This window comes from Petromyzon marinus, unplaced genomic scaffold (assembly GCF_048934315.1).
Source record: "Petromyzon marinus isolate PM22_M1 ecotype Great Lakes invasive population unplaced genomic scaffold, UKy_Petmar_22M1.pri1.0 PM_Scaffold_57, whole genome shotgun sequence".
Taxonomy (NCBI): Eukaryota; Metazoa; Chordata; class Hyperoartia; order Petromyzontiformes; family Petromyzontidae; genus Petromyzon; species Petromyzon marinus.
Genome location: NW_027423579.1, coordinates 297,376 through 318,230, shown reverse-complemented (window position 1 = coordinate 318,230; position 20,855 = coordinate 297,376). Strand labels below are relative to the sequence as shown.

At 39.0% G+C, this 20,855-nt stretch overlaps 20 non-coding genes across 20 annotated transcripts; all 20 read right to left on the bottom strand.

The window, feature by feature from the left end:
* Positions 1–864: 864 nt before the first annotated feature.
* On the bottom strand, positions 865–937 carry TRNAV-UAC (transfer RNA valine (anticodon UAC)). The gene has a single exon. It is a non-coding gene; the product is annotated as a tRNA-Val (tRNA).
* Positions 938–1,082: 145 nt separating this feature from the next.
* On the bottom strand, positions 1,083–1,155 carry TRNAV-AAC (transfer RNA valine (anticodon AAC)). The gene has a single exon. It is a non-coding gene; the product is annotated as a tRNA-Val (tRNA).
* Positions 1,156–2,821: 1,666 nt separating this feature from the next.
* TRNAV-UAC (transfer RNA valine (anticodon UAC)) lies at positions 2,822–2,894 on the bottom strand. The gene has a single exon. It is a non-coding gene; the product is annotated as a tRNA-Val (tRNA).
* Positions 2,895–3,039: 145 nt separating this feature from the next.
* Positions 3,040–3,112, bottom strand: TRNAV-AAC (transfer RNA valine (anticodon AAC)). The gene has a single exon. It is a non-coding gene; the product is annotated as a tRNA-Val (tRNA).
* Positions 3,113–4,778: 1,666 nt separating this feature from the next.
* On the bottom strand, positions 4,779–4,851 carry TRNAV-UAC (transfer RNA valine (anticodon UAC)). The gene has a single exon. It is a non-coding gene; the product is annotated as a tRNA-Val (tRNA).
* Positions 4,852–4,996: 145 nt separating this feature from the next.
* Positions 4,997–5,069, bottom strand: TRNAV-AAC (transfer RNA valine (anticodon AAC)). Its single transcript has one exon. It is a non-coding gene; the product is annotated as a tRNA-Val (tRNA).
* A 1,666-nt stretch (positions 5,070–6,735) lies between these two features.
* On the bottom strand, positions 6,736–6,808 carry TRNAV-UAC (transfer RNA valine (anticodon UAC)). Its single transcript has one exon. It is a non-coding gene; the product is annotated as a tRNA-Val (tRNA).
* Positions 6,809–6,953: 145 nt separating this feature from the next.
* On the bottom strand, positions 6,954–7,026 carry TRNAV-AAC (transfer RNA valine (anticodon AAC)). The gene has a single exon. It is a non-coding gene; the product is annotated as a tRNA-Val (tRNA).
* A 1,666-nt stretch (positions 7,027–8,692) lies between these two features.
* TRNAV-UAC (transfer RNA valine (anticodon UAC)) lies at positions 8,693–8,765 on the bottom strand. The gene has a single exon. It is a non-coding gene; the product is annotated as a tRNA-Val (tRNA).
* Positions 8,766–8,910: 145 nt separating this feature from the next.
* TRNAV-AAC (transfer RNA valine (anticodon AAC)) lies at positions 8,911–8,983 on the bottom strand. The gene has a single exon. It is a non-coding gene; the product is annotated as a tRNA-Val (tRNA).
* Positions 8,984–10,867: 1,884 nt separating this feature from the next.
* Positions 10,868–10,940, bottom strand: TRNAV-AAC (transfer RNA valine (anticodon AAC)). Its single transcript has one exon. It is a non-coding gene; the product is annotated as a tRNA-Val (tRNA).
* Positions 10,941–12,606: 1,666 nt separating this feature from the next.
* On the bottom strand, positions 12,607–12,679 carry TRNAV-UAC (transfer RNA valine (anticodon UAC)). The gene has a single exon. It is a non-coding gene; the product is annotated as a tRNA-Val (tRNA).
* A 145-nt stretch (positions 12,680–12,824) lies between these two features.
* TRNAV-AAC (transfer RNA valine (anticodon AAC)) lies at positions 12,825–12,897 on the bottom strand. Its single transcript has one exon. It is a non-coding gene; the product is annotated as a tRNA-Val (tRNA).
* Positions 12,898–14,781: 1,884 nt separating this feature from the next.
* On the bottom strand, positions 14,782–14,854 carry TRNAV-AAC (transfer RNA valine (anticodon AAC)). The gene has a single exon. It is a non-coding gene; the product is annotated as a tRNA-Val (tRNA).
* A 1,667-nt stretch (positions 14,855–16,521) lies between these two features.
* Positions 16,522–16,594, bottom strand: TRNAV-UAC (transfer RNA valine (anticodon UAC)). The gene has a single exon. It is a non-coding gene; the product is annotated as a tRNA-Val (tRNA).
* Positions 16,595–16,739: 145 nt separating this feature from the next.
* TRNAV-AAC (transfer RNA valine (anticodon AAC)) lies at positions 16,740–16,812 on the bottom strand. Its single transcript has one exon. It is a non-coding gene; the product is annotated as a tRNA-Val (tRNA).
* Positions 16,813–18,479: 1,667 nt separating this feature from the next.
* TRNAV-UAC (transfer RNA valine (anticodon UAC)) lies at positions 18,480–18,552 on the bottom strand. Its single transcript has one exon. It is a non-coding gene; the product is annotated as a tRNA-Val (tRNA).
* Positions 18,553–18,697: 145 nt separating this feature from the next.
* TRNAV-AAC (transfer RNA valine (anticodon AAC)) lies at positions 18,698–18,770 on the bottom strand. Its single transcript has one exon. It is a non-coding gene; the product is annotated as a tRNA-Val (tRNA).
* A 1,666-nt stretch (positions 18,771–20,436) lies between these two features.
* TRNAV-UAC (transfer RNA valine (anticodon UAC)) lies at positions 20,437–20,509 on the bottom strand. Its single transcript has one exon. It is a non-coding gene; the product is annotated as a tRNA-Val (tRNA).
* A 145-nt stretch (positions 20,510–20,654) lies between these two features.
* On the bottom strand, positions 20,655–20,727 carry TRNAV-AAC (transfer RNA valine (anticodon AAC)). Its single transcript has one exon. It is a non-coding gene; the product is annotated as a tRNA-Val (tRNA).
* Between the last annotated feature and the right edge of the window lie 128 nt (positions 20,728–20,855).

Genomic DNA, 20,855 nt, shown 5'->3' with positions numbered 1-20,855 from the left:
GTCCACCCGGTTTCAAACCAGGAACCTTTCGCGTGTTAGGCTAACGTGATAACCACTACACTACAGAAACTGCTTGAAGAACATGTAACGTAGCAACATATTTCACTGAAATAAGTCGAATCGTCCAGTTACAAATCATTAAATCATCAAGTTCATGAAGGCATATTTTACGTCCACTTTAATAGCTTAGATGTGTAGGCCTTGACTTCAACATAGTCATTTCTGTGACCAGTCACTAGCTAATCACTCAGTTATTTCAATGCTAAATTCGCCTAGTTATTTCAATGCTAAATTCTACTGTTTGATTTGTACTAAGTGCCTCGGTGAATGTGTATGCTCTGACTTTAACGTAGCTATTTTTGTGACCAGTTACAAGCTAATCACGCAGCTATTTCAATGCTAAATTCTATGCTAATTCCTTTGTCAAGGGGTGCCTCTGCGGATGTGTATGCTTTAACTTAGCTATTTCAATGCTAAATTCTATGCTAATTCCTTTATCAAGGGGTGCCTCTGCGGATGTGTATGCTTTAACTTTTAACGTAGCTATTTCTGTGACCAGTCACAAGCTAATCACTCAGCCATTTCAATGCTAAATTATATGCTAATTCCTTTGTCAAGGCGCTTTGTTTCCTCTCACACAGCTTAAAGGTCGTGATCTGAACGTGGCTCTTTCACTCCAGCGCTGTCCTACCAGACAGTCTCGTCCCTTCACCTGATGAAGGCCGCTTGTGTTGTGGCCGAAACGTCGTGAGAATATTATTGTGTTATTTTATTTTATCAATTTATTACTTTTTTCTCATTCTACGTGACTTTACCGAAAGAACCAAAGAAGAAAAATACGAATTGTTTTGGTTTTACATAAAATGTTTCCGCCCGGTTTCGAACCAGGGACTTTTCGCGTGTAAGGCTAACGTGATAACCACTACACTACAGAAACTGCTTGTCAAACTTGTGAAGTTGCAACACACTTCACTGGTATAGGCCTATGCCAACAAGGAAGAATCATGAATTCATTATCTTCATGAAAGCACATTTTAGGTCCAATTTAAATAAAATACGATTTTTATTGGTTATACGTAAAATGTTTCCGCCCGGTTTCGAACCGGGGACCTTTCGCGTGTTAGGCGAACGTGATAACCACTACACTACGGAAACTGCTTGAAGAACATGTAACGTAGCAACATATTTCACTGAAATAAGTCGAAACGAACAATGTCAAATCATTAAATCATCACGTTCATGAAGGCACATTTTGCGTCCACTTTAAATAAAATCCGAATTGTTTTGGTTTTAGATAAAATGTTTCCACCCGGTTTCAAACTAGGGACCTTTCGCGTTTGAGGCGAACGTGATAACCACGACAAAACGGAAACTGCTTGAAGAACATGGGTAGTTGCTACATACTTCACTGGCATAGGCCTATGCCAACAATGAAGAATCATGAAATCATCACGTTCATGAAGGCACATTTTGCGTCCTCTTTAAATAAAATCCGAATTGTTTTGGTTATACTTACAATGTTTCCACCCGGCTTCAAACCAGGGACCTTTCGCGTGTTAGGCGAACATGATAACCACTACACTACGGAAACTGCTTGAAGAACATGTAACGTAGCAACATATTTCACTGAAATAAGTCGAAACGTCCAGTGTCAAATCATTAAATCATCAATTTCATGAAGGCATATTTTACGTCCACTTTAAATAAAATACAAAGTGTTTTGGTTTTACATACAATGTTTCCGCCTGGTTTCAAACCGGGGACCTTTCGCGTGTGAGGTGAACGTGATAACCACTACACTACGGAAACTGCTTGTCAAACGTGTGAAGTTGCAACATACTTCACTCGCATAGGCCTATGCCAACAATGAAGAATCATGAAATCATCATTTTCATGAGGGCACATTTTACGTGTACTTTAAATAAAACAGGAATTGTTTTGGTTTTACGTAAAATGTGTCCACCCGGTTTCAAACCAGGAACCTTTCGCGTGTTAGGCTAACGTGATAACCACTACACTACAGAAACTGCTTGAAGAACATGTAACGTAGCAACATATTTCACTGAAATAAGTCGAATCGTCCAGTTACAAATCATTAAATCATCAAGTTCATGAAGGCATATTTTACGTCCACTTTAATAGCTTAGATGTGTAGGCCTTGACTTCAACATAGTCATTTCTGTGACCAGTCACTAGCTAATCACTCAGTTATTTCAATGCTAAATTCGCCTAGTTATTTCAATGCTAAATTCTACTGTTTGATTTGTACTAAGTGCCTCGGTGAATGTGTATGCTCTGACTTTAACGTAGCTATTTTTGTGACCAGTTACAAGCTAATCACGCAGCTATTTCAATGCTAAATTCTATGCTAATTCCTTTGTCAAGGGGTGCCTCTGCGGATGTGTATGCTTTAACTTAGCTATTTCAATGCTAAATTCTATGCTAATTCCTTTATCAAGGGGTGCCTCTGCGGATGTGTATGCTTTAACTTTTAACGTAGCTATTTCTGTGACCAGTCACAAGCTAATCACTCAGCCATTTCAATGCTAAATTATATGCTAATTCCTTTGTCAAGGCGCTTTGTTTCCTCTCACACAGCTTAAAGGTCGTGATCTGAACGTGGCTCTTTCACTCCAGCGCTGTCCTACCAGACAGTCTCGTCCCTTCACCTGATGAAGGCCGCTTGTGTTGTGGCCGAAACGTCGTGAGAATATTATTGTGTTATTTTATTTTATCAATTTATTACTTTTTTCTCATTCTACGTGACTTTACCGAAAGAACCAAAGAAGAAAAATACGAATTGTTTTGGTTTTACATAAAATGTTTCCGCCCGGTTTCGAACCGGGGACTTTTCGCGTGTAAGGCTAACGTGATAACCACTACACTACAGAAACTGCTTGTCAAACTTGTGAAGTTGCAACACACTTCACTGGTATAGGCCTATGCCAACAAGGAAGAATCATGAATTCATTATCTTCATGAAAGCACATTTTAGGTCCAATTTAAATAAAATACGATTTTTATTGGTTATACGTAAAATGTTTCCGCCCGGTTTCGAACCGGGGACCTTTCGCGTGTTAGGCGAACGTGATAACCACTACACTACGGAAACTGCTTGAAGAACATGTAACGTAGCAACATATTTCACTGAAATAAGTCGAAACGAACAATGTCAAATCATTAAATCATCACGTTCATGAAGGCACATTTTGCGTCCACTTTAAATAAAATCCGAATTGTTTTGGTTTTAGATAAAATGTTTCCACCCGGTTTCAAACTAGGGACCTTTCGCGTTTGAGGCGAACGTGATAACCACGACAAAACGGAAACTGCTTGAAGAACATGGGTAGTTGCTACATACTTCACTGGCATAGGCCTATGCCAACAATGAAGAATCATGAAATCATCACGTTCATGAAGGCACATTTTGCGTCCTCTTTAAATAAAATCCGAATTGTTTTGGTTATACTTACAATGTTTCCACCCGGCTTCAAACCAGGGACCTTTCGCGTGTTAGGCGAACATGATAACCACTACACTACGGAAACTGCTTGAAGAACATGTAACGTAGCAACATATTTCACTGAAATAAGTCGAAACGTCCAGTGTCAAATCATTAAATCATCAAGTTCATGAAGGCATATTTTACGTCCACTTTAAATAAAATACAAAGTGTTTTGGTTTTACATACAATGTTTCCGCCTGGTTTCAAACCGGGGACCTTTCGCGTGTGAGGTGAACGTGATAACCACTACACTACGGAAACTGCTTGTCAAACTTGTGAAGTTGCAACATACTTCACTCGCATAGGCCTATGCCAACAATGAAGAATCATGAAATCATCATTTTCATGAGGGCACATTTTACGTGTACTTTAAATAAAACAGGAATTGTTTTGGTTTTACGTAAAATGTGTCCACCCGGTTTCAAACCAGGAACCTTTCGCGTGTTAGGCTAACGTGATAACCACTACACTACAGAAACTGCTTGAAGAACATGTAACGTAGCAACATATTTCACTGAAATAAGTCGAATCGTCCAGTTACAAATCATTAAATCATCAAGTTCATGAAGGCATATTTTACGTCCACTTTAATAGCTTAGATGTGTAGGCCTTGACTTCAACATAGTCATTTCTGTGACCAGTCACTAGCTAATCACTCAGTTATTTCAATGCTAAATTCGCCTAGTTATTTCAATGCTAAATTCTACTGTTTGATTTGTACTAAGTGCCTCGGTGAATGTGTATGCTCTGACTTTAACGTAGCTATTTTTGTGACCAGTTACAAGCTAATCACGCAGCTATTTCAATGCTAAATTCTATGCTAATTCCTTTGTCAAGGGGTGCCTCTGCGGATGTGTATGCTTTAACTTAGCTATTTCAATGCTAAATTCTATGCTAATTCCTTTATCAAGGGGTGCCTCTGCGGATGTGTATGCTTTAACTTTTAACGTAGCTATTTCTGTGACCAGTCACAAGCTAATCACTCAGCCATTTCAATGCTAAATTATATGCTAATTCCTTTGTCAAGGCGCTTTGTTTCCTCTCACACAGCTTAAAGGTCGTGATCTGAACGTGGCTCTTTCACTCCAGCGCTGTCCTACCAGACAGTCTCGTCCCTTCACCTGATGAAGGCCGCTTGTGTTGTGGCCGAAACGTCGTGAGAATATTATTGTGTTATTTTATTTTATCAATTTATTACTTTTTTCTCATTCTACGTGACTTTACCGAAAGAACCAAAGAAGAAAAATACGAATTGTTTTGGTTTTACATAAAATGTTTCCGCCCGGTTTCGAACCGGGGACTTTTCGCGTGTAAGGCTAACGTGATAACCACTACACTACAGAAACTGCTTGTCAAACTTGTGAAGTTGCAACACACTTCACTGGTATAGGCCTATGCCAACAAGGAAGAATCATGAATTCATTATCTTCATGAAAGCACATTTTAGGTCCAATTTAAATAAAATACGATTTTTATTGGTTATACGTAAAATGTTTCCGCCCGGTTTCGAACCGGGGACCTTTCGCGTGTTAGGCGAACGTGATAACCACTACACTACGGAAACTGCTTGAAGAACATGTAACGTAGCAACATATTTCACTGAAATAAGTCGAAACGAACAATGTCAAATCATTAAATCATCACGTTCATGAAGGCACATTTTGCGTCCACTTTAAATAAAATCCGAATTGTTTTGGTTTTAGATAAAATGTTTCCACCCGGTTTCAAACTAGGGACCTTTCGCGTTTGAGGCGAACGTGATAACCACGACAAAACGGAAACTGCTTGAAGAACATGGGTAGTTGCTACATACTTCACTGGCATAGGCCTATGCCAACAATGAAGAATCATGAAATCATCACGTTCATGAAGGCACATTTTGCGTCCTCTTTAAATAAAATCCGAATTGTTTTGGTTATACTTACAATGTTTCCACCCGGCTTCAAACCAGGGACCTTTCGCGTGTTAGGCGAACATGATAACCACTACACTACGGAAACTGCTTGAAGAACATGTAACGTAGCAACATATTTCACTGAAATAAGTCGAAACGTCCAGTGTCAAATCATTAAATCATCAAGTTCATGAAGGCATATTTTACGTCCACTTTAAATAAAATACAAAGTGTTTTGGTTTTACATACAATGTTTCCGCCTGGTTTCAAACCGGGGACCTTTCGCGTGTGAGGTGAACGTGATAACCACTACACTACGGAAACTGCTTGTCAAACTTGTGAAGTTGCAACATACTTCACTCGCATAGGCCTATGCCAACAATGAAGAATCATGAAATCATCATTTTCATGAGGGCACATTTTACGTGTACTTTAAATAAAACAGGAATTGTTTTGGTTTTACGTAAAATGTGTCCACCCGGTTTCAAACCAGGAACCTTTCGCGTGTTAGGCTAACGTGATAACCACTACACTACAGAAACTGCTTGAAGAACATGTAACGTAGCAACATATTTCACTGAAATAAGTCGAATCGTCCAGTTACAAATCATTAAATCATCAAGTTCATGAAGGCATATTTTACGTCCACTTTAATAGCTTAGATGTGTAGGCCTTGACTTCAACATAGTCATTTCTGTGACCAGTCACTAGCTAATCACTCAGTTATTTCAATGCTAAATTCGCCTAGTTATTTCAATGCTAAATTCTACTGTTTGATTTGTACTAAGTGCCTCGGTGAATGTGTATGCTCTGACTTTAACGTAGCTATTTTTGTGACCAGTTACAAGCTAATCACGCAGCTATTTCAATGCTAAATTCTATGCTAATTCCTTTGTCAAGGGGTGCCTCTGCGGATGTGTATGCTTTAACTTAGCTATTTCAATGCTAAATTCTATGCTAATTCCTTTATCAAGGGGTGCCTCTGCGGATGTGTATGCTTTAACTTTTAACGTAGCTATTTCTGTGACCAGTCACAAGCTAATCACTCAGCCATTTCAATGCTAAATTATATGCTAATTCCTTTGTCAAGGCGCTTTGTTTCCTCTCACACAGCTTAAAGGTCGTGATCTGAACGTGGCTCTTTCACTCCAGCGCTGTCCTACCAGACAGTCTCGTCCCTTCACCTGATGAAGGCCGCTTGTGTTGTGGCCGAAACGTCGTGAGAATATTATTGTGTTATTTTATTTTATCAATTTATTACTTTTTTCTCATTCTACGTGACTTTACCGAAAGAACCAAAGAAGAAAAATACGAATTGTTTTGGTTTTACATAAAATGTTTCCGCCCGGTTTCGAACCAGGGACTTTTCGCGTGTAAGGCTAACGTGATAACCACTACACTACAGAAACTGCTTGTCAAACTTGTGAAGTTGCAACACACTTCACTGGTATAGGCCTATGCCAACAAGGAAGAATCATGAATTCATTATCTTCATGAAAGCACATTTTAGGTCCAATTTAAATAAAATACGATTTTTATTGGTTATACGTAAAATGTTTCCGCCCGGTTTCGAACCGGGGACCTTTCGCGTGTTAGGCGAACGTGATAACCACTACACTACGGAAACTGCTTGAAGAACATGTAACGTAGCAACATATTTCACTGAAATAAGTCGAAACGAACAATGTCAAATCATTAAATCATCACGTTCATGAAGGCACATTTTGCGTCCACTTTAAATAAAATCCGAATTGTTTTGGTTTTAGATAAAATGTTTCCACCCGGTTTCAAACTAGGGACCTTTCGCGTTTGAGGCGAACGTGATAACCACGACAAAACGGAAACTGCTTGAAGAACATGGGTAGTTGCTACATACTTCACTGGCATAGGCCTATGCCAACAATGAAGAATCATGAAATCATCACGTTCATGAAGGCACATTTTGCGTCCTCTTTAAATAAAATCCGAATTGTTTTGGTTATACTTACAATGTTTCCACCCGGCTTCAAACCAGGGACCTTTCGCGTGTTAGGCGAACATGATAACCACTACACTACGGAAACTGCTTGAAGAACATGTAACGTAGCAACATATTTCACTGAAATAAGTCGAAACGTCCAGTGTCAAATCATTAAATCATCAATTTCATGAAGGCATATTTTACGTCCACTTTAAATAAAATACAAAGTGTTTTGGTTTTACATACAATGTTTCCGCCTGGTTTCAAACCGGGGACCTTTCGCGTGTGAGGTGAACGTGATAACCACTACACTACGGAAACTGCTTGTCAAACGTGTGAAGTTGCAACATACTTCACTCGCATAGGCCTATGCCAACAATGAAGAATCATGAAATCATCATTTTCATGAGGGCACATTTTACGTGTACTTTAAATAAAACAGGAATTGTTTTGGTTTTACGTAAAATGTGTCCACCCGGTTTCAAACCAGGAACCTTTCGCGTGTTAGGCTAACGTGATAACCACTACACTACAGAAACTGCTTGAAGAACATGTAACGTAGCAACATATTTCACTGAAATAAGTCGAATCGTCCAGTTACAAATCATTAAATCATCAAGTTCATGAAGGCATATTTTACGTCCACTTTAATAGCTTAGATGTGTAGGCCTTGACTTCAACATAGTCATTTCTGTGACCAGTCACTAGCTAATCACTCAGTTATTTCAATGCTAAATTCGCCTAGTTATTTCAATGCTAAATTCTACTGTTTGATTTGTACTAAGTGCCTCGGTGAATGTGTATGCTCTGACTTTAACGTAGCTATTTTTGTGACCAGTTACAAGCTAATCACGCAGCTATTTCAATGCTAAATTCTATGCTAATTCCTTTGTCAAGGGGTGCCTCTGCGGATGTGTATGCTTTAACTTAGCTATTTCAATGCTAAATTCTATGCTAATTCCTTTATCAAGGGGTGCCTCTGCGGATGTGTATGCTTTAACTTTTAACGTAGCTATTTCTGTGACCAGTCACAAGCTAATCACTCAGCCATTTCAATGCTAAATTATATGCTAATTCCTTTGTCAAGGCGCTTTGTTTCCTCTCACACAGCTTAAAGGTCGTGATCTGAACGTGGCTCTTTCACTCCAGCGCTGTCCTACCAGACAGTCTCGTCCCTTCACCTGATGAAGGCCGCTTGTGTTGTGGCCGAAACGTCGTGAGAATATTATTGTGTTATTTTATTTTATCAATTTATTACTTTTTTCTCATTCTACGTGACTTTACCGAAAGAACCAAAGAAGAAAAATACGAATTGTTTTGGTTTTACATAAAATGTTTCCGCCCGGTTTCGAACCGGGGACTTTTCGCGTGTAAGGCTAACGTGATAACCACTACACTACAGAAACTGCTTGTCAAACTTGTGAAGTTGCAACACACTTCACTGGTATAGGCCTATGCCAACAAGGAAGAATCATGAATTCATTATCTTCATGAAAGCACATTTTAGGTCCAATTTAAATAAAATACGATTTTTATTGGTTATACGTAAAATGTTTCCGCCCGGTTTCGAACCGGGGTCCTTTCGCGTGTTAGGCGAACGTGATAACCACTACACTACGGAAACTGCTTGAAGAACATGTAACGTAGCAACATATTTCACTGAAATAAGTCGAAACGAACAATGTCAAATCATTAAATCATCACGTTCATGAAGGCACATTTTGCGTCCACTTTAAATAAAATCCGAATTGTTTTGGTTTTAGATAAAATGTTTCCACCCCGTTTCAAACTAGGGACCTTTCGCGTTTGAGGCGAACGTGATAACCACGACAAAACGGAAACTGCTTGAAGAACATGGGTAGTTGCTACATACTTCACTGGCATAGGCCTATGCCAACAATGAAGAATCATGAAATCATCACGTTCATGAAGGCACATTTTGCGTCCTCTTTAAATAAAATCCGAATTGTTTTGGTTATACTTACAATGTTTCCACCCGGCTTCAAACCAGGGACCTTTCGCGTGTTAGGCGAACATGATAACCACTACACTACGGAAACTGCTTGAAGAACATGTAACGTAGCAACATATTTCACTGAAATAAGTCGAAACGTCCAGTGTCAAATCATTAAATCATCAAGTTCATGAAGGCATATTTTACGTCCACTTTAAATAAAATACAAAGTGTTTTGGTTTTACATACAATGTTTCCGCCTGGTTTCAAACCGGGGACCTTTCGCGTGTGAGGTGAACGTGATAACCACTACACTACGGAAACTGCTTGTCAAACTTGTGAAGTTGCAACATACTTCACTCGCATAGGCCTATGCCAACAATGAAGAATCATGAAATCATCATTTTCATGAGGGCACATTTTACGTGTACTTTAAATAAAACAGGAATTGTTTTGGTTTTACGTAAAATGTGTCCACCCGGTTTCAAACCAGGAACCTTTCGCGTGTTAGGCTAACGTGATAACCACTACACTACAGAAACTGCTTGAAGAACATGTAACGTAGCAACATATTTCACTGAAATAAGTCGAATCGTCCAGTTACAAATCATTAAATCATCAAGTTCATGAAGGCATATTTTACGTCCACTTTAATAGCTTAGATGTGTAGGCCTTGACTTCAACATAGTCATTTCTGTGACCAGTCACTAGCTAATCACTCAGTTATTTCAATGCTAAATTCGCCTAGTTATTTCAATGCTAAATTCTACTGTTTGATTTGTACTAAGTGCCTCGGTGAATGTGTATGCTCTGACTTTAACGTAGCTATTTTTGTGACCAGTTACAAGCTAATCACGCAGCTATTTCAATGCTAAATTCTATGCTAATTCCTTTGTCAAGGGGTGCCTCTGCGGATGTGTATGCTTTAACTTAGCTATTTCAATGCTAAATTCTATGCTAATTCCTTTATCAAGGGGTGCCTCTGCGGATGTGTATGCTTTAACTTTTAACGTAGCTATTTCTGTGACCAGTCACAAGCTAATCACTCAGCCATTTCAATGCTAAATTATATGCTAATTCCTTTGTCAAGGCGCTTTGTTTCCTCTCACACAGCTTAAAGGTCGTGATCTGAACGTGGCTCTTTCACTCCAGCGCTGTCCTACCAGACAGTCTCGTCCCTTCACCTGATGAAGGCCGCTTGTGTTGTGGCCGAAACGTCGTGAGAATATTATTGTGTTATTTTATTTTATCAATTTATTACTTTTTTCTCATTCTACGTGACTTTACCGAAAGAACCAAAGAAGAAAAATACGAATTGTTTTGGTTTTACATAAAATGTTTCCGCCCGGTTTCGAACCGGGGACTTTTCGCGTGTAAGGCTAACGTGATAACCACTACAATACAGAAACTGCTTGGCAAACTTGTGAAGTTGCAACACACTTCACTGGTATAGGCCTATGCCAACAAGGAAGAATCATGAATTCATTATCTTCATGAAAGCACATTTTAGGTCCAATTTAAATAAAATACGATTTTTATTGGTTATACGTAAAATGTTTCCGCCCGGTTTCGAACCGGGGACCTTTCGCGTGTTAGGCGAACGTGATAACCACTACATTACGGAAACTGCTTGAAGAACATGTAACGTAGCAACATATTTCACTGAAATAAGTCGAAACGAACAATGTCAAATCATTAAATCATCACGTTCATGAAGGCACATTTTGCGTCCACTTTAAATAAAATCCGAATTGTTTTGGTTTTAGATAAAATGTTTCCACCCGGTTTCAAACTAGGGACCTTTCGCGTTTGAGGCGAACGTGATAACCACGACAAAACGGAAACTGCTTGAAGAACATGGGTAGTTGCTACATACTTCACTGGCATAGGCCTATGCCAACAATGAAGAATCATGAAATCATCACGTCCATGAAGGCACATTTTGCGTCCTCTTTAAATAAAATCCGAATTGTTTTGGTTATACTTACAATGTTTCCACCCGGCTTCAAACCAGGGACCTTTCGCGTGTTAGGCGAACATGATAACCACTACACTACGGAAACTGCTTGAAGAACATGTAACGTAGCAACATATTTCACTGAAATAAGTCGAAACGTCCAGTGTCAAATCATTAAATCATCAAGTTCATGAAGGCATATTTTACGTCCACTTTAAATAAAATACAAAGTGTTTTGGTTTTACATACAATGTTTCCGCCTGGTTTCAAACCGGGGACCTTTCGCGTGTGAGGTGAACGTGATAACCACTACACTACGGAAACTGCTTGTCAAACTTGTGAAGTTGCAACATACTTCACTCGCATAGGCCTATGCCAACAATGAAGAATCATGAAATCATCATTTTCATGAGGGCACATTTTACGTGTACTTTAAATAAAACAGGAATTGTTTTGGTTTTACGTAAAATGTGTCCACCCGGTTTCAAACCAGGAACCTTTCGCGTGTTAGGCTAACGTGATAACCACTACACTACAGAAACTGCTTGAAGAACATGTAACGTAGCAACATATTTCACTGAAATAAGTCGAATCGTCCAGTTACAAATCATTAAATCATCAAGTTCATGAAGGCATATTTTACGTCCACTTTAATAGCTTAGATGTGTAGGCCTTGACTTCAACATAGTCATTTCTGTGACCAGTCACTAGCTAATCACTCAGTTATTTCAATGCTAAATTCGCCTAGTTATTTCAATGCTAAATTCTACTGTTTGATTTGTACTAAGTGCCTCGGTGAATGTGTATGCTCTGACTTTAACGTAGCTATTTTTGTGACCAGTTACAAGCTAATCACGCAGCTATTTCAATGCTAAATTCTATGCTAATTCCTTTGTCAAGGGGTGCCTCTGCGGATGTGTATGCTTTAACTTAGCTATTTCAATGCTAAATTCTATGCTAATTCCTTTATCAAGGGGTGCCTCTGCGGATGTGTATGCTTTAACTTTTAACGTAGCTATTTCTGTGACCAGTCACAAGCTAATCACTCAGCCATTTCAATGCTAAATTATATGCTAATTCCTTTGTCAAGGCGCTTTGTTTCCTCTCACACAGCTTAAAGGTCGTGATCTGAACGTGGCTCTTTCACTCCAGCGCTGTCCTACCAGACAGTCTCGTCCCTTCACCTGATGAAGGCCGCTTGTGTTGTGGCCGAAACGTCGTGAGAATATTATTGTGTTATTTTATTTTATCAATTTATTACTTTTTTCTCATTCTACGTGACTTTACCGAAAGAACCAAAGAAGAAAAATACGAATTGTTTTGGTTTTACATAAAATGTTTCCGCCCGGTTTCGAACCGGGGACTTTTCGCGTGTAAGGCTAACGTGATAACCACTACACTACAGAAACTGCTTGTCAAACTTGTGAAGTTGCAACACACTTCACTGGTATAGGCCTATGCCAACAAGGAAGAATCATGAATTCATTATCTTCATGAAAGCACATTTTAGGTCCAATTTAAATAAAATACGATTTTTATTGGTTATACGTAAAATGTTTCCGCCCGGTTTCGAACCGGGGACCTTTCGCGTGTTAGGCGAACGTGATAACCACTACACTACGGAAACTGCTTGAAGAACATGTAACGTAGCAACATATTTCACTGAAATAAGTCGAAACGAACAATGTCAAATCATTAAATCATCACGTTCATGAAGGCACATTTTGCGTCCACTTTAAATAAAATCCGAATTGTTTTGGTTTTAGATAAAATGTTTCCACCCGGTTTCAAACTAGGGACCTTTCGCGTTTGAGGCGAACGTGATAACCACGACAAAACGGAAACTGCTTGAAGAACATGGGTAGTTGCTACATACTTCACTGGCATAGGCCTATGCCAACAATGAAGAATCATGAAATCATCACGTTCATGAAGGCACATTTTGCGTCCTCTTTAAATAAAATCCGAATTGTTTTGGTTATACTTACAATGTTTCCACCCGGCTTCAAACCAGGGACCTTTCGCGTGTTAGGCGAACATGATAACCACTACACTATGGAAACTGCTTGAAGAACATGTAACGTAGCAACATATTTCACTGAAATAAGTCGAAACGTCCAGTGTCAAATCATTAAATCATCAAGTTCATGAAGGCATATTTTACGTCCACTTTAAATAAAATACAAAGTGTTTTGGTTTTACATACAATGTTTCCGCCTGGTTTCAAACCGGGGACCTTTCGCGTGTGAGGTGAACGTGATAACCACTACACTACGGAAACTGCTTGTCAAACTTGTGAAGTTGCAACATACTTCACTCGCATAGGCCTATGCCAACAATGAAGAATCATGAAATCATCATTTTCATGAGGGCACATTTTACGTGTACTTTAAATAAAACAGGAATTGTTTTGGTTTTACGTAAAATGTGTCCACCCGGTTTCAAACCAGGAACCTTTCGCGTGTTAGGCTAACGTGATAACCACTACACTACAGAAACTGCTTGAAGAACATGTAACGTAGCAACATATTTCACTGAAATAAGTCGAATCGTCCAGTTACAAATCATTAAATCATCAAGTTCATGAAGGCATATTTTACGTCCACTTTAATAGCTTAGATGTGTAGGCCTTGACTTCAACATAGTCATTTCTGTGACCAGTCACTAGCTAATCACTCAGTTATTTCAATGCTAAATTCGCCTAGTTATTTCAATGCTAAATTCTACTGTTTGATTTGTACTAAGTGCCTCGGTGAATGTGTATCCTCTGACTTTAACGTAGCTATTTTTGTGACCAGTTACAAGCTAATCACGCAGCTATTTCAATGCTAAATTCTATGCTAATTCCTTTGTCAAGGGGTGCCTCTGCGGATGTGTATGCTTTAACTTAGCTATTTCAATGCTAAATTCTATGCTAATTCCTTTATCAAGGGGTGCCTCTGCGGATGTGTATGCTTTAACTTTTAACGTAGCTATTTCTGTGACCAGTCACAAGCTAATCACTCAGCCATTTCAATGCTAAATTATATGCTAATTCCTTTGTCAAGGCGCTTTGTTTCCTCTCACACAGCTTAAAGGTCGTGATCTGAACGTGGCTCTTTCACTCCAGCGCTGTCCTACCAGACAGTCTCGTCCCTTCACCTGATGAAGGCCGCTTGTGTTGTGGCCGAAACGTCGTGAGAATATTATTGTGTTATTTTATTTTATCAATTTATTACTTTTTTCTCATTCTACGTGACTTTACCGAAAGAACCAAAGAAGAAAAATACGAATTGTTTTGGTTTTACATAAAATGTTTCCGCCCGGTTTCAAACCGGGGACTTTTCGCGTGTAAGGCTAACGTGATAACCACTACACTACAGAAACTGCTTGTCAAACTTGTGAAGTTGCAACACACTTCACTGGTATAGGCCTATGCCAACAAGGAAGAATCATGAATTCATTATCTTCATGAAAGCACATTTTAGGTCCAATTTAAATAAAATACGATTTTTATTGGTTATACGTAAAATGTTTCCGCCCGGTTTCGAACCGGGGACCTTTCGCGTGTTAGGCGAACGTGATAACCACTACACTACGGAAACTGCTTGAAGAACATGTAACGTAGCAACATATTTCACTGAAATAAGTCGAAACGAACAATGTCAAATCATTAAATCATCACGTTCATGAAGGCACATTTTGCGTCCACTTTAAATTAAATCCGAATTGTTTTGGTTTTAAGATAAAATGTTTCCACCCGGTTTCAAACCAGGGACCTTTCGCGTTTGAGGCGAACGTGATAACCACGACAAAACGGAAACTGCTTGAAGAACATGGGTAGTTGCTACATACTTCACTGGCATAGGCCTATGCCAACAATGAAGAATCATGAAATCATCACGTTCATGAAGGCACATTTTGCGTCCTCTTTAAATAAAATCCGAATTGTTTTGGTTATACTTACAATGTTTCCACCCGGCTTCAAACCAGGGACCTTTCGCGTGTTAGGCGAACATGATAACCACTACACTACGGAAACTGCTTGAAGAACATGTAACGTAGCAACATATTTAACTGAAATAGGTCGAAACGTCCAGTGTCAAATCGTTAAATCATCAAGTTCATGAAGGCATATTTTACCTCCACTTTAAATAAAATACAAAGTGTTTTGGTTTTACATACAATGTTTCCGCCTGGTTTCAAACCGGGGACCTTTCGCGTGTGAGGTGAACGTGATAACCACTACACTACGGAAACTGCTTGTCAAACTTGTGAAGTTGCAACATACTTCACTCGCATAGGCCTATGCCAACAATGAAGAATCATGAAATCATCATTTTCATGAGGGCACATTTTACGTGTACTTTAAATAAAACAGGAAATGTTTTGGTTTACCGTAAAATGTGTCCACCCGGTTTCAAACCAGGAACCTTTCGCGTTTTAGGCTAACGTGATAACCACTACACTACAGAAACTGCTTGAAGAACATGTAACGTAGCAACATATTTCACTGAAATAAGTCGAATCGTCCAGTTACAAATCATTAAATCATCAAGTTCATGAAGGCATATTTTACGTCCACTTTAATAACTTAGATGTGTAGGCCTTGACTTCAACATAGTAATTTCTGTGACCAGTCACTAGCTAATCACTCAGTTATTTCAATGCTAAATTCGCCTAGTTATTTCAATGCTAAATTCTACTGTTTGATTTGTACTAAGTGCCTCGGTGAATGTGTATGCTCTGACTTTAACGTAGCTATTTTTGTGACCAGTTACAAGCTAATCACGCAGCTATTTCAATGCTAAATTCTATGCTAATTCCTTTGTCAAGGGGTGCCTCTGCGGATGTGTATGCTTTAACTTAGCTATTTCAATGCTAAATTCTATGCTAATTCCTTTATCAAGGGGTGCCTCTGCGGATGTGTATGCTTTAACTTTTAACGTAGCTATTTCTGTGACCAGTCACAAGCTAATCACTCAGCCATTTCAATGCTAAATTATATGCTAATTCCTTTGTCAAGGCGCTTTGTTTCCTCTCACACAGCTTAAAGGTCGTGATCTGAACGTGGCTCTTTCACTCCAGCGCTGTCCTACCAGACAGTCTCGTCCCTTCACCTGATGAAGGCCGCTTGTGTTGTGGCCAAAACGTCGTGAGAATATTATTGTGTTATTTTATTTTATCAATTTATTACTTTTTTCTCATTCTACGTGACTTTACCGAAAGAACCAAAGAAGAAAAATACGAATTGTTTTGGTTTTACATAAAATGTTTCCGCCCGGTTTCGAACCGGGGACTTTTCGCGTGTAAGGCTAACGTGATAACCACTACACTACAGAAACTGCTTGTCAAACTTGTGAAGTTGCAACACACTTCACTGGTATAGGCCTATGCCAACAAGGAAGAATCATGAATTCATTATCTTCATGAAAGCACATTTTAGGTCCAATTTAAATAAAATACGATTTTTATTGGTTATACGTAAAATGTTTCCGCCCGGTTTCGAACCGGGGACCTTTCGCGTGTTAGGCGAACGTGATAACCACTACACTACGGAAACTGCTTGAAGAACATGTAACGTAGCAACATATTTCACTGAAATAAGTCGAAACGAACAATGTCAAATCATTAAATCATCACGTTCATGAAGGCACATTTTGCGTCCACTTTAAATAAAATCCGAATTGTTTTGGTTTTAGATAAAATGTTTCCACCCGGTTTCAAACTAGGGACCTTTCGCGTTTGAGGCGAACGTGATAACCACGACAAAACGGAAACTGCTTGAAGAACATGGATAGTTGCTACATACTTCACTGGCATAGGCCTATGCCAACAATGAAGAATCATGAAATCATCACGTTCATGAAGGCACATTTTGCGTCCTCTTTAAATAAAATCCGAATTGTTTTGGTTATACTTACAATGTTTCCACCCGGCTTCAAACCAGGGACCTTTCGCGTGTTAGGCGAACATGATAACCACTACACTACGGAAACTGCTTGAAGAACATGTAACGTAGCAACATATTTCACTGAAATAAGTCGAAACGTCCAGTGTCAAATCATTAAATCATCAAGTTCATGAAGGCATATTTTACGTCCACTTTAAATAAAATACAAAGTGTTTTGGTTTTACATACAATTTTTTCCACCTGGTTTCAAACCGGGGACCTTTCGCGTGTGAGGTGAACGTGATAACCACTACACTACGGAAACTGCTTGTCAAACTTGTGAAGTTGCAACATACTTCACTCGCATAGGCCTATGCCAACAATGAAGAATCATGAAATCATCATTTTCATGAGGGCACATTTTACGTGTACTTTAAATAAAACAGGAATTGTTTTGGTTTTACGTAAAATGTGTCCACCCGGTTTCAAACCAGGAACCTTTCGCGTGTTAGGCTAACGTGATAACCACTACACTACAGAAACTGCTTGAAGAACATGTAACGTAGCAACATATTTCACTGAAATAAGTCGAATCGTCCAGTTACAAATCATTAAATCATCAAGTTCATGAAGGCATATTTTACGTCCACTTTAATAGCTTAGATGTGTAGGCCTTGACTTCAACATAGTCATTTCTGTGACCAGTCACTAGCTAATCACTCAGTTATTTCAATGCTAAATTCGCCTAGTTATTTCAATGCTAAATTCTACTGTTTGATTTGTACTAAGTGCCTCGGTGAATGTGTATCCTCTGACTTTAACGTAGCTATTTTTGTGACCAGTTACAAGCTAATCACGCAGCTATTTCAATGCTAAATTCTATGCTAATTCCTTTGTCAAGGGGTGCCTCTGCGGATGTGTATGCTTTAACTTAGCTATTTCAATGCTAAATTCTATGCTAATTCCTTTATCAAGGGGTGCCTCTGCGGATGTGTATGCTTTAACTTTTAACGTAGCTATTTCTGTGACCAGTCACAAGCTAATCACTCAGCCATTTCAATGCTAAATTATATGCTAATTCCTTTGTCAAGGCGCTTTGTTTCCTCTCACACAGCTTAAAGGTCGTGATCTGAACGTGGCTCTTTCACTCCAGCGCTGTCCTACCAGACAGTCTCGTCCCTTCACCTGATGAAGGCCGCTTGTGTTGTGGCCGAAACGTCGTGAGAATATTATTTTGTTATTTTATTTTATCAATTTATTACTTTTTTCTCATTCTACGTGACTTTACCGAAAGAACCAAAGAAGAAAAATACGAATTGTTTTGGTTTTACATAAAATGTTTCCGCCCGGTTTCGAACCGGGGACTTTTCGCGTGTAAGGCTAACGTGATAACCACTACACTACAGAAACTGCTTGTCAAACTTGTGAAGTTGCAACACACTTCACTGGTATAGGCCTATGCCAACAAGGAAGAATCATGAATTCATTATCTTCATGAAAGCACATTTTAGGTCCAATTTAAATAAAATACGATTTTTATTGGTTATACGTAAAATGTTTCCGCCCGGTTTCGAACCGGGGACCTTTCGCGCGTTAGGCGAACGTGATAACCACTACACTACGGAAACTGCTTGAAGAACATGTAACGTAGCAACATATTTCACTGAAATAAGTCGAAACGAACAATGTCAAATCATTAAATCATCACGTTCATGAAGGCACATTTTGCGTCCACTTTAAATAAAATCCGAATTGTTTTGGTTTTAGATAAAATGTTTCCACCCGGTTTCAAACTAGGGACCTTTCGCGTTTGAGGCGAACGTGATAACCACGACAAAACAGAAACTGCTTGAAGAACATGGGTAGTTGCTACATACTTCACTGGCATAGGCCTATGCCAACAATGAAGAATCATGAAATCATCACGTTCATGAAGGCACATTTTGCGTCCTCTTTAAATAAAATCCGAATTGTTTTGGTTATACTTACAATGTTTCCACCCGGCTTCAAACCAGGGACCTTTCGCGTGTTAGGCGAACATGATAACCACTACACTACGGAAACTGCTTGAAGAACATGTAACGTAGCAACATATTTCACTGAAATAAGTCGAAACGTCCAGTGTCAAATCATTAAATCATCAAGTTCATGAAGGCATATTTTACGTCCACTTTAAATAAAATACAAAGTGTTTTGGTTTTACATACAATGTTTCCGCCTGGTTTCAAACCGGGGACCTTTCGCGTGTGAGGTGAACGTGATAACCACTACACTACGGAAACTGCTTGTCAAACTTGTGAAGTTGCAACATACTTCACTCGCATAGGCCTATGCCAACAATGAAGAATCATGAAATCATCATTTTCATGAGGGCACATTTTACGTGTACTTTAAATAAAACAGGAATTGTTTTGGTTTTACGTAAAATGTGTCCACCCGGTTTCAAACCAGGAACCTTTCGCGTGTTAGGCTAACGTGATAACCACTACACTACAGAAACTGCTTGAAGAACATGTAACGTAGCAACATATTTCACTGAAATAAGTCGAATCGTCCAGTTACAAATCATTAAATCATCAAGTTCATGAAGGCATATTTTACGTCCACTTTAATAGCTTAGATGTGTAGGCCTTGACTTCAACATAGTCATTTCTGTGACCAGTCACTAGCTAATCACTCAGTTATTTCAATGCTAAATTCGCCTAGTTATTTCAATGCTAAATTCTACTGTTTGATTTGTACTAAGTGCCTCGGTGAATGTGTATGCTCTGACTTTAACGTAGCTATTTTTGTGACCAGTTACAAGCTAATCACGCAGCTATTTCAATGCTAAATTCTATGCTAATTCCTTTGTCAAGGGGTGCCTCTGCGGATGTGTATGCTTTAACTTAGCTATTTCAATGCTAAATTCTATGCTAATTCCTTTATCAAGGGGTGCCTCTGCGGATGTGTATGCTTTAACTTTTAACGTAGCTATTTCTGTGACCAGTCACAAGCTAATCACTCAGCCATTTCAATGCTAAATTATATGCTAATTCCTTTGTCAAGGCGCTTTGTTTCCTCTCACACAGCTTAAAGGTCGTGATCTGAACGTGGCTCTTTCACTCCAGCGCTGTCCTACCAGACAGTCTCGTCCCTTCACCTGATGAAGGCCGCTTGTGTTGTGGCCGAAACGTCGTGAGAATATTATTGTGTTATTTTATTTTATCAATTTATTACTTTTTTCTCATTCTACGTGACTTTACCGAAAGAACCAAAGAAGAAAAATACGAATTGTTTTGGTTTTACATAAAATGTTTCCGCCCGGTTTCGAACCGGGGACTTTTCGCGTGTAAGGCTAACGTGATAACCACTACACTACAGAAACTGCTTGTCAAACTTGTGAAGTTGCAACACACTTCACTGGTATAGGCCTATGCCAACAAGGAAGAATCATGAATTCATTATCTTCATGAAAGCACATTTTAGGTCCAATTTAAATAAAATACGATTTTTATTGGTTATACGTAAAATGTTTCCGCCCGGTTTCGAACCGGGGACCTTTCGCGTGTTAGGCGAACGTGATAACCACTACACTACGGAAACTGCTTGAAGAACATGTAACGTAGCAACATATTTCACTGAAATAAGTCGAAACGAACAATGTCAAATCATTAAATCATCACGTTCATGAAGGCACATTTTGCGTCCACTTTAAATAAAATCCGAATTGT